Consider the following 12,434-nt stretch of genomic DNA (forward strand, 5'->3'; position numbering starts at 1 on the left):
ATGTATAATACTGTACATTGGAAACTTTCACTTTAAACAAAGCAGTTTAAAATTTCAGTACAAGTATTCTTCAATAGCTTTGATAGACAGCAGCCCAAATACCTAAACTGAATTAACTTTCCCTAATGGAGTTTAAATAGTATATGCTTTCAGGAGCTCTAAATAYATTTAATCTGCATCATCATTGTTAAATCTTAATCTATACTGTAAGTGTCAAGTACCAGCATTTGTTAAATAAACCAGAACATGTCTTAGGATGAAGGAGTTGAAGTAGAGAAATAAGCCATTCCCTTGAAGTATAAAATTAAGATGCTGAATTTCTATTGCTAGAATTATATTCAGGGGCATGACAATTCCTCCTTATGCTAATCAAACAAATAGCCAGAATAAAATCAAAGRTTGGTTTTAGTTCTGAAGGGAATTTAAAGACTTGAAAGTGTTTTATTTTACAATTTTAATTTTTGGCTCTATTTCATATCACAGCCTTTGAAAATTTTATTTTATATTATGAGCCTTAATAACTATAATGTCTGCTAATAAATGAGTTTTCACCTGTTCATTAGGGATTAACACAATACTTTTTGATTTAATTAGCCCCAAATTTTAAAATGCTAATTATTTTCATTTCATTGTTCATCACTAATACCCACAAGAATTATGTTTTATATTTTGATGTAATCAGCTTCAAGATAACAATTTCTAAAGACATTGTAAATTATTTTAGTTCTCAAATTGTTTCTGCACTTCAGTAAAAAATAAAAAGTAAATCTAGGTTTTGATCAAATTTTTATAAAATAAAATGTTTGAATAACATCAAAAGGCAAAAGAAAAAGAAGGTAGTTGCTGAGAAAAAGTATTTTTGTATCAATGCATACAGATATCACCTATGCTTTTCGTTATTTCTAGATAACTGGGATATTCTGAAGGCATATTGCTTAAATTAGTCTATGTATTACTGTATTTCAGGGAAGTATATATTCACATATTTTGTATTAATTTAAACTATTAGAATGGCATGTTTTGTTGTTTGCATATTTGTTAACATAGCAATATGTAGTAGGCTATGCATTATACTGCTGTCGTTTGTACTACAATAGCTAAGGATCATGTCAGGATTTACATTATAATTCTCTATTTTCAGGGGCTTACAACTCATCAATAGAAGTTTGCTCCAAACTGAAAGTTGGCATGAAAATTCTACATTCAGGACCATATATTTTGCAACAAAAGAGACACTGTAAAATCAGAAATCATTTTACTTAGGGATTATTTTCCTCTTTTTATTGCTTTCCAGAACAGTTGATGGTGCTGAAGATATGGTGGCCAAGGGCCTGGGAGCCCAGGTGGTCTTCTTATTGGTCCTGCCAATTAGGGGGAGGCATGGGAGGAGGAGTAGGAAAATTTTCCAAATCAACAACTGGCTCCTCCACTGGTGTTGGCAATAAGGTTTTGGATTCTATGACCATGGAGCATGGTTTGAAGATCAACAACTGGTGGGGAGAGATGGGATTCACCTCACCAAGTGGGGCACATTTGCCTTGGCCAACAGGTTGGCCAGCCTAGTATAGAGGGCTTTAAACTAGGTAAGAGGGGGGAGGCGGGKTGTCGTACAGACAGGGTAGACAACAAAACACAACTCGGGTTGGGGGGCCTCCAACAGGTGCATGCAGCTGGGGATGTGCGTTTGGGACATGGCTATGGGGGACCCATGTACACCCCTCCTGGGAAACCTGCAGGCATGACCACCTCTTTGAAATGCCAGTACACAAATGCATGCAGCACGGGGAAYAAACAGGAGGAGCTGGAGWTCTGTGTATGATCGCAGGGCCATGATCTCATTGCAGTCACAGAGACATGGTGGAATAGCTCACATGGCTGGAATGCTGCCATGGATTGCTATGTGCTTTTTAGGAAAGACGGGCCTGGGAGGCGAGGTGGTGGAGTTGCTCGTTATGTGAKAGAGCAACTGGAATGCATCAAGCTCTGCCTAGGTGGGGAGGAGGAGGCAGTCGAGAGCTTGTGGGTAAAGATCAAAGGTCAGGCTAGCATGGGAGACGCTGTTGTGGGTGTCTACTGCAGACCACCTGACCAGGAAGAGAAAGTTGATGAGGCCTTCTATAGACAGCTGGAGGTAGCCTCACGATCACAGGCCCTGGTTCTCATGGGGGACTTCAACCACCCTGAYATCTGCTGGAGGGACAACATAGCAAGGCACAAGCAGTCCAGGAGGCTCCTGCAATGTATTGGTGATAACTTCTTGTCACAAATGGTGGTCTGCGAGGAAGGGTGGCCTGCTGGATCTTGTCCTTACCAGCAGAGAGCGACTGGTTAGAGATGTGAAGGCTGGGGTCAGCCTTGGCTGCAGTGACCATGAGATGGTGGAGTTCAGGATCCTGCAGGAAAGAAGTAAGGCAACAAGCAGGATTGCAACCCTGGACTTCAGGAGAGCGGACTTTCGGCTCTTCAGAGACTTGCTTGAAGGAATCTCGTGGGTTAAAGGCCCTAGAAGGAAGGGGTGGAGGAGGTCCAAGAGAGCTGGCTAGTATTCAAACATCACTTCCTCCAAGCTCAAGAGCAGTGCATCCCTATGTGTAAGAAGTGGGGCAGGARACCTGCAYRGGTGAGCAAGGAGCTCTTGGCYAAATTCAGACAGAAGAAGAAAGTACACAACATGTGGAAGAGGGGAYAGGTTACTTGGGAGAATTATAGGAATGTGGTGAAGGAGAAAGTTTGTAGAAGGGAAGATTTTCCTTTGGTTGAGGAGGATAGGATTAGAGACCTWCTGGGCAAGCTTGACATCCACAAATCCATGGGCCCAGATGGGATGCACCCAYGGGTACTGAGGGAGCTGGCGGATGTTRTTGCCAGGCCKCTCTCCATCATCTTTGAAAAGTCATGGAGAACTGGAGAGGGGCCTGAGGACTGGAAGAAAGCCAGTGTCACTCCAGTCTTCAAAAGGGGCAAGAAGGAGGACCCAGGCAACTCTAGGCCAGTCAGCCTCACCTCCATCCCTGGAAAGGTGATGGAACAGCTCAACCTGGATGTCATCTCTAGACATATGGAGGAAAAGAAGGTGATCAGGAGTAGTCAGCATGGATTYGCCAAGGGGAAATCCTACTTAACCAATCTGAGAGCCTTCTGTGATGGAATGACTGGCTGGGTAGATGAGGGGAAAGCAGTGGACGTTGTGTACCTTGACTTCAGCAAGGCTTTTGACACTGTCTCGCATAACATCCTCCTAGAGAAGCTCARGAAGTGTGGGTTAGAYGAGTGGACAGTTTAGGTGAATTGAGAACTGGCTGAATGGTAGAGCTCAGAGGGTCATCATCAGTGGTGTGGAGTCTGGTTAGAGGCCTGTGGCTAGTGGCGTCCCCCAGGGCTCAGTACTGGGTCACATCCTGTTCAATTTCTTCATCAATGACCTGGATGAGGGGGCAGAGTGCCTCCTCAGCACATTTCCTGATGATACCAAGCTGRGAGGAGTGGCTGACACACCTGAGGGCTGTGCTGCCATTCAGAGAGRCCTGGACAGGCTGGAGAGCTGGGCRGAGAGGAACCTCATGAGGTTCAACAAGGGCAAGTGCAGAGTCCTGCACCTAGGGAAAAATAACCCCAGACACCAGTACAAGTTGGGGGCTGACCCTCTGGAGAGCAGCTCTGCAGAGAAGGACCTGGGAGTGGTGGAGGATGACAAGTTGACCATGAGCCAGCAATGTGCCCTTGTGGCCAAGAAAGCCAATGGTCTCCTGGGGTGCATTAGGAAGAGTGTTGCCATCAGGTCGGGGGAGGTGATCCTGCCCCTCTACTCAGCCCTGGGGAGGCCTCATCTCGAGTACTGTGTCCAGTTCTGGACTTCCCAGGACAAGAGAGACATGGAGCTACTGGAGAGAGTCCAGCGTAGGACTACGAAGATGGTCAGAGGGCTGGAGCACCTGCCCTCTGAGGAACGGCGGCGAGAGCTGGGCCTCTTCAGCCTGGGGAAGAGAAGACTGAGGGGGGATCTCATCAATGTGTACAAGTACCTGAAGGGAGGGTGTCAAGGGGATGGGGACAAACTCTTTTCAGTTGTCCCGTGTGACAGGACAAGAAGCAATGGGCAGAAATTGAACCACAGGAAGTTCCACCTCGACATGAGGAGGAATTTTTTCTCTGTGAGAGTGACGGAGCACTGGCACAGGTTTCCCAGAGAGGTTGTGGAGTCTCCNTGTGTACAAGTACCTGAAGGGAAGGTGTCAAGGGGATGGGGCTAAACTTTTTTCAGTTGTCCCGTGTGACAGGACAAGAAACAATGGGCAGAAATTGAAGCACAGGAAGTTCCACCTCGACATGAGGAGGAATTTTTTCTCTGTGAGAGTGACGGAGCACTGGCACAGGTTTCCCAGAGAGGTTGTGGAGTCTCCTTCTCTGGAAATCTTCAAGGCCYACCTGGATGCAACCCTGTCTAACATGCTCTAGGTGCCCCTGCTTGAGCGGGGAGGTTGGACTTGATGATCTTCAGAGATCCTTCCAACCTTACTGATTTTACGATTCTATATTACAGAGAAAATATTACTATATTTCTCCCCACACTTGTACCAATTTATACTAACATGTTAAAGGTAGCTGAGTGACACTTTACGTAAAATTCGTACAGACCAGTGTATATAGAAATTGTCACTTCCATCCTTTTTTCTGTTTCATGTAGAGTATATATATTCACTTTCACTGCTTGATTTTTTTCTGATATTTTTACTCTAGAAAAATTTTGCTATGACATGTAAATTGTCAAGATTAAGAATGAGATGAATTCACAAGTGTTTCAATGTCCTGACACCAGAGTAAAGCTGTCAGTTCATCCTGATAACCAAGTACAGKTGAAGATTCAAGTAAGGCACAGGAAAGAAATATGAGGTAAAAGGTGAGGCACCAGCAGGCAACATGCAGGAAGGAGGCTTCCCATGAGGATGCATAAGGCAACTGAGCAATGAAATGAGTGAGTTTGTGTACTGATTATCTGAAGCCAAGGCAGAAGGAAATAAAGCTCTAGTGTATAAAAAGGGATGACGATCAAGTGGTTGCAATGACCAAAATACTTAAACGTTGCTCAAACACTTGCACATGATTTAAGTAGCATGTTTTGTTAATCTGAATATGTTAACAAGAAATCACACTACTCACACTACAGTTCAAATAATAAAGTGCATATTAAATCAGTGCTGGAGTATATGTTCAGCTCATCAAACACATGCAGTGCAGTCTGCCTTGCTTAAGTTCAGACACCTACTCTGTAGGCTTCTGCGTATGAGGCAGTCAGTACACAGAAATAAACTCTTCCTGGGTGCTAATCTAGGACATGTTTTAGAAATCTGATTTAGAGTATATGAACATCATCTTAGAAGTTGCAGTTCCTCTCCACTGAGTATAAAGCAAGCTTAGGATGACTAACTTWGATGTAAACATGATAGATATCTAAAGTTTGATTTGAAGATACTCATTCATGGACACTATAAGTGGCCTCCTTATCTATTATACTTCTTGTTATCCCAGCTGCCACATCATGTACTTACTTTCATGAATTTCAGAAGTACAGTTACAGATTCTTTGCCTTGAGCATGTCTTTTCAAAGACATATTCCTTCTTTTCTTGAAAGTATCACAACCTAGTCACTTTTTTTGCATGCTAAGAGGGATATTCTAGTCTCTTTTCTACAGTCAATTGATTTTCAGATTACTTCCTGCTCAAAAGTACTCCCCAAAAGTATGTCTGTACAGCAATGCCCTTTCTTGTAGCAGTCACCTTTGTCTCTGGTGACAGTCCCAGTGCAAACCTGGCTGTCAACTCATCCATTTGTAGCATCTAGAGCTCCCCCAGCCACAGCAAGCTTTGAGCAACTGAATGGCACCAAAAAAATGTCATTACTTTCTGTTCCCCACCTCCTATCCTTCTAATGCCAGGATCATATCATTATGCCTTTCAGTTTTTCATTTTGTGTTTCCATATTGGAAATATTATTTTTTCCCCCARTTAATTTGTCATTAATTAGTTTTAGTAAAATTTTTGGGATGTTAGACTAAACATATTAGCAAAGAAGTTAAAGATTTGAGCAGTGATTGTTGCCTTAGYAACAAGTATAAAAAATGTGACATAGTCAGAGACTGTATGATAGTATGGAGCAGAGAACTGTCACAATTAAATTAAATGAGAAAATTCTATCTATCCTCATGCAGGAAAAAGTGCACCTTTTCAAGTACCTCACTCCTGAGTTTCTAGCACACCGTTACTACTTTTTTCCATTCGCTGCCTTTACCGGTTGTAATGGAGAACTGAGACATATATATGACAAGAATACTAAAGACTTCCATAAGCATTCTAAGCATGTGGTTACTCAAACTATTTGTGTACTAGCAACAGAAAGTGGCAATTGATCTCTCCATTGCCACAACTTAATAGCCTTGGAGTAAGTAGATTCTAAGGACAGTATTTATCACTGAAGTTTGTAACATATATTTCAGATTCCATACTCTGACAAGAAAAAGACAAATGTATATTTAAAAAATACGAGTATACAGTATGCAAATCAAAATATTTACCTTAGTTTTCTCCTTTGGTATGACTACATAAATTAATTTCTACATAATTATTTCTAATAGAAAATAAAACCCACATGTGAAATTGTGTGAGCTGTTAGCAAGAAAACAAAGCTTCTACATCAAAGGAATGATCTTGATCTGCATTTTATAGCAGCATYAACTTTTTCAATTGTAGCAGAAAAAAGAAGAAAAAATGAAGAAAGAAAGAAAATGAATAAGGAACCTGAATAAAGGCCATATTACATGAGTATCAGTTGTCCACTTTATTTGAAATATAACTATAACAAAACATTTATTTCACTAAAATAAAAGCAATCTACAATGGCTAGTGACAGTATACACTCACTTTCTTTTCTATAGTTCCACAAATTGATGTTCTTCATATTGGATATATAAAGAACATCTATTTAAATAATATCCACTGGCATTTGAATGCCTTAAACTGAAACAATCGAAGGAAGTGGATTTTCTCTTAGCCTCAGAGCCAAAGCTAGTGCTGCAGCTAGAYCCAGCAATCAGGTCTAATTGCCTGTAAAAACACAAAAGCAAGCACAAATAACCTCAACCTCAAATCCTTGTGAAAAGATAAATCTATTCTTTGAAAAAAGCAACAAAAAATCCACTCTGATATATACAGTGGATGTTATTGTCCTATATAAAAATATAAAGATGGTTAGGAGATGAAAATGATACTCCAAATTATTCTTAAGAAGGAAAGAATAAAGGAAGCCAACCTTCACAGAAGTGGACCCAATTGCAATTAATTGATATAGTCAAAGAATTAAGACATTTTCTCATCACCTGTATGTATGCTGAAAACTTTAAAATTCAGAATATGTATGACAATAATAGGGCAGCTCCAGACTTAAAATTTCTTTTCTGGTATGGCAATCATTGTTAAATTTAATTAGTTTTAATAAGAAACTAKTTTCCATTTACAAACACCATCCTTTTGCTTCAATATTCTTACCATGCTGATCTGGCTGATAATCCAAGATAACCACAACAAGAACTGAAAATACTGTCTACTAACAGTATGAACAGACATACTCAGAGTAACATACAAACAGTGAGTGAAAACTAGGACTGAAATCTTGAATTGCTGAAGAAAGACCCAGTATTCTGGTCCAGGGAGATAATTTATCTGAGAGGGGGCAAATCTTGAAGCTATCCTCTTTTATTTTTTCATAGCTGTTTTTCAGAACAGAATATTTTTGATTCTTATATTTTACAAACAAATAAGATGTGAGCAATAAATTATCTTCCTCATCAAATTCTCATTTTATTCTAACTCATACTTTTTCATAGGAGAAGTAATCTGGGATTAGAGCCATGAAAGGCCTTAATCATTGCAACAGATAGCATTGTGTGGACTCTTTTAAGCATTTTTCTGCCTCATTATCCTGGTTCTGCCTTCATCCTGGTTCAGATGCTTAGGTATATATATAAATGCATAGAGAAAATCAGGTCCCTAGAAATAAGATCCATAAAAAAGTAGGTGCTCATTTCTAAAGGAAAGATCCATAAAAGACAGCATATTGCAAAGAGACCTCTGAGCTAGCTAACAAGAAATAGTGAAAATGGGGTCTGAACCTAGAAAGTTAAATGCCAGTCTCTAGTGGGGAAACAATTCAGAACACTTCTGACATTAGATGCTTATTCTGGCTTTTTTCTCAGAGCACAGGTGGAAGATGAACAAAGGGCAGTTTTCTATGCCTCTTGTTCTCATTTTTTTCCCTCAAAACTTTTATGCAATAGATCAGTAGTTCACTAAAATTGTGAAATGTTTAAATCCTTACGCTGCATAAGAGGATTTGAACSTTAATTTTTCACAAYTCATGTACATGTTGTGAACACACATYTGTTGGACCAGAAACACCACTTCCTAACCTAGGAGCACATAGTGTACTCCTTTGAACAGAAGTGTCTATTCACCAGTAAATGACCACTACTCTGTTAAGTATTCAGTGGAATACATAAAGATTCTTTCCCTGTCCACTAGGTYATAAAGTCAGGCTTAAATATTGAATACTGAACCTGTAAGTATTCTCTATTGAGTGAACTAGCCAAGCCAGAAGAGACTAGAGTGCTGGACTTCCTTCACTGAGCTGCAGATTAGACAAGCCTGGAGTTTAGAACACTTGCGTGGGGAGCGGGAGACAAAGATCGAATGCCGTTTTACATGGGACATCTCCACAATCTGGAAAAAGTGCCTTTCTTAAGGTGGATATATCCAGCACAGCCTRCTGTGAATATAACACACCTTGTGGCAATCAACATATGTGCTACTAATTTCTACTGAATTTGACACAGGAGACAAGGTGGAAAAAGGGACAAATAACTYTTCACCACTGTCCAGATATAGTTAGATCTGGTAATATCTAAAAACGGTCCATATTGCTGAACATGAGTTTTGAAAATCTAAGTTCTGGACTCAGGCACCTAAAATAGCAGTTCAAATGAATTTAGTAGCTTATGTCCTTCTGTGCGTTAGTCCTCGTCCTAGTATATTATTTTTAACATTCTTTCTTTAAAAGGTGTATTGCATTGTTCCCAAAGGCAAGAAATTAAATCAATAAACATAAATGCTATAAATTGCTATAAATATAGCAATTCAGAAAAACATATACATCTAAATTTATTTCTATTTCTTCCTTTTCTTTCCTATTTCCATTTAGTTTCTCTCATCCTAGTAGATGGCCTACCAATTTGAAGTAATTCAAGTGAATTGTTGTTGTGGCATGAATTAAGCATGATAATCTGAAGCTGAAAAGTTGTCCTCTCTTTAGTTTTCTGCCTTGATGTACTGTCTTCTTAAAATGTTTGGATGAGAATTTTGAACTTATTCTGTGACTCATGTATGTGGCCAGCCTCAAAAAGAGAATCATGAACAGAGAACTGTCCAGATGATTGACTAAGCCACCATACCCAACTTCTTACCAGTCTTTGAGGAGACTTAATTACCAGATTTGTGCTGAAATTAGAGGTATCAGAGAACAAAAAATATGGTGAATGTTCATTATATGTGAGCTTGGAACAAGGCTGATAAATTGCAGCATACCYTTTTTTGCCCAGTGCCTTRGAAGAGTACCTACTGCCTSCTTGTACTTAGTCAACAACTTTGTSTGGTCACTGCTTCTACCTGGCCTCTCTTTGCTTTCCCAGTGATCTACAGAGGTCAGTCCAACCAACCACCCCTGATGCAGCAGCCTAGCCCTCAGCCAGAACGCAAGCATGCAGGWACATATTTACTGATAAGAGCAATTAATAACAGTGATGATAAAAATAGTAAAAGTAGTAAAAGTAATAATACTTTGAACAAGTGTAGTCTTCATTTGGACAGAAAAAAAAATATATGTTTTCATACCACTGTTGTCTTTGTTTCTCAGACATTTCCACCCTCTGACCAGCTCTGTAAACTTTCTGTCCCTGACTTCTCTCTGATCTCCAYCACAGGCCAATATACTTGACAGTTCAGCTGTTTCTCTATGAATCAATCCAAAGTGTTTCTTCTTGCTATTCCTTGCTCTGCTCCCCATAAAAGTACTCTTGTTTCCTACACCTTTTGGTAATGCCTCAGTGCAGGATTTAAAAGCTGAAAACTTGTCCTCAAATGGCAGAATATATTGTATTTTGCCATCTCCATTCATCAGGATTCAGAGAACCTGACAGTGTTTAATATACCTCTTTTCTGCTTTCAACAAGACTATAAGAAATGATAAATCTTTAAGCCTTTGTCTTTTTTTTTCCCCCAAATCCATCTCCAGAAGATAAGCATACTGCAATGTCTTGTGTCTACTGCTAATACATCTTATGTGTAGGCTCTGAAATGATTGCGGAATTTGAGGAGATAATGATGAGCTGGGTCCCTTTCAAAATGTGATATGTAGTAGTATTTGAGGCAACAGGGCAGCATGCTACAGATGGGATAGTGTGGCTCAGGTAATAAAGATGTTAATGAAGGTGTTAATGAAGGTTTRAGGTTAGCTGCAGTGCCCATAGCAACTCATCCAGATGGACACACTGCCATAGTGTCCTAATGACCTGCTATAAGGATGTAAGGCGCTCCATGTTGAGGTAGGTTTACATGGCAGTTCTTAAAAGTTCTTAAAAGCACGGGTAAAGTGTCCATATTTTGATATTATTGACTTAATGTCCTTTATTTACATTTTCTAGTCTGCTTAAGAGATGCAGATTGTAATAGATAAAGGATATTCTCATCTGAGCTCTGTGAAATACTATTTTCTTAATTTACCAAGCATAATAAAAGCTTTTATACATTTTCAAATCAAGTTTCAAATGGGATTTGAATTTCAACTAAAGTAATGAAACTCAATGAGCTTGCTAAAAGTGCAAGTTTTGCTTAACCTGAAGTTGAATTTAGCATGGTTTAGCACAGTATCATGAATCCAGTGGTTTCCCTCACTGAAAGGTAGCAATTCCCAACCTGATATTCCTCTTTTCACCTACTGCATTTTTTTTTAAGGCAATTCTGAGGCARTTCTTTCTCTGTTGCTGGAATTTCCTTAGTGGAACGTGGGAAGAGCTAGGTAGCAAAAGTGACAGATTAGTGACAGAATTATGTCACAGAAAGTGACAGATTATCAGTACTGTAAAACATGGTGTACATGAACTTAGACTTAACAGAGCCTTGGAAATTCCCYTCATTTTTCTGTCCCTTTGAAGAGATGTATCTCTTTCAAATGTTGGGTTGTTTGCTGTTGTTGTTGTTTTCTTCTCCAAGACAATGGAATTTTCTTTTGAAGACAATAGCTTAGTACTCCACCACATAGTAAATAAATTGGACAGGACAGGTAATACTGGGTGGAGAACAACTGTTTTGTAATACATGCTACAAAGAGAGGTATTGTAATCACTGTTATAGGAATTATTTACTTCTAGACTTACTATCAGTTTATCATAACTATTTAAAAATAGATAATGAAATAAACTATTTCATGATGTAGGARGAACTAGCATGCTCTTATTTGAGAATTTTTCACTGTCACTATCTTGTAATTGTCAAAAGCTACTAAGCAAGATCTGTTGGCTCAGAAAGCCCCTAAGACCAACTTTTTGTCTCTCGATCTTTCTAATGCAGTAATATGTTGGATATCTTTAGAGGACAGACCTTCTTTTTGGAATGAGAACTGTAGGAGAAAAAATTGATTTAAAAATCAATGAAAGAATATCCTGCATTACTCCATCAAAATTATTATTTGAAAATAGGTGAGAGTCCATCCAGGCAGATATTCTCTCTTTGTTTGTGGTGGCTCCTAAAGAATGCAATTAAAGAGGCTGTAATATGCTTAGCTGTGTTATAGTACAGCAGTAGGCATTCTGCACCTGTTTCCATAGCAACAACAACATAGAGGAAACAGGTTGTTCAGACTACAGTCTGTGTCACTATGGTATGGAGAAGCTCTCTTTGTCAGGATAATAACAGTAACTTCCTAGGTTTCAAAATACATTATTTAAAATTATATTACTAAAACAATAACATTACTTAGCAAGAGTTTTACAGTACCAAATACGGAAGAGATACAGATAAGACATATGTATTTCTAATCATTTYTTTTTWAAAAAAGACGTTTCTAGTGATGTCACTTTAAAGAAAAACTAAACAATTTTACTGACTGAACTAAATAATTTTACTGACTGTAAACACAGTACTGGTTTTAAAATTCATCTAAATTTTGTTCACTGAACTTTACCTGGAARGATGTAATAAATCAGAAACAGTAGATAGTTACTAATCGCACCCAATTTCTGTTTTTTCATTATCATTTGTGACATTACTAGAACTATTCTTTTGTATTCAGTTGAAGAATGCCTTTGGCTGGATGTTTATCAGTGATTTGCTTT

At 39.0% G+C, this 12,434-nt stretch overlaps 1 protein-coding gene across 1 annotated transcript in view; it reads right to left on the reverse strand.

The window, feature by feature from the left end:
• Positions 1-11,912, reverse strand: part of ING3 (inhibitor of growth family member 3) — a 425,405-nt gene extending 413,493 nt beyond the window's left edge. Inside the window, exon 1 of the mRNA XM_085299722.1 lies at positions 11,905-11,912. The gene's annotated coding sequence lies outside the window, so the exon portion shown is untranslated. The remainder of the gene's footprint in view (positions 1-11,904) is intronic.
• Between the last annotated feature and the right edge of the window lie 522 nt (positions 11,913-12,434).

The sequence above is a fragment of the Rhea americana genome, unplaced genomic scaffold, assembly GCF_003343005.1.
Source record: "Rhea americana isolate MKP2758 unplaced genomic scaffold, rheAme1 scaffold_152, whole genome shotgun sequence".
Classification (NCBI taxonomy): domain Eukaryota; kingdom Metazoa; phylum Chordata; class Aves; order Rheiformes; family Rheidae; genus Rhea; species Rhea americana.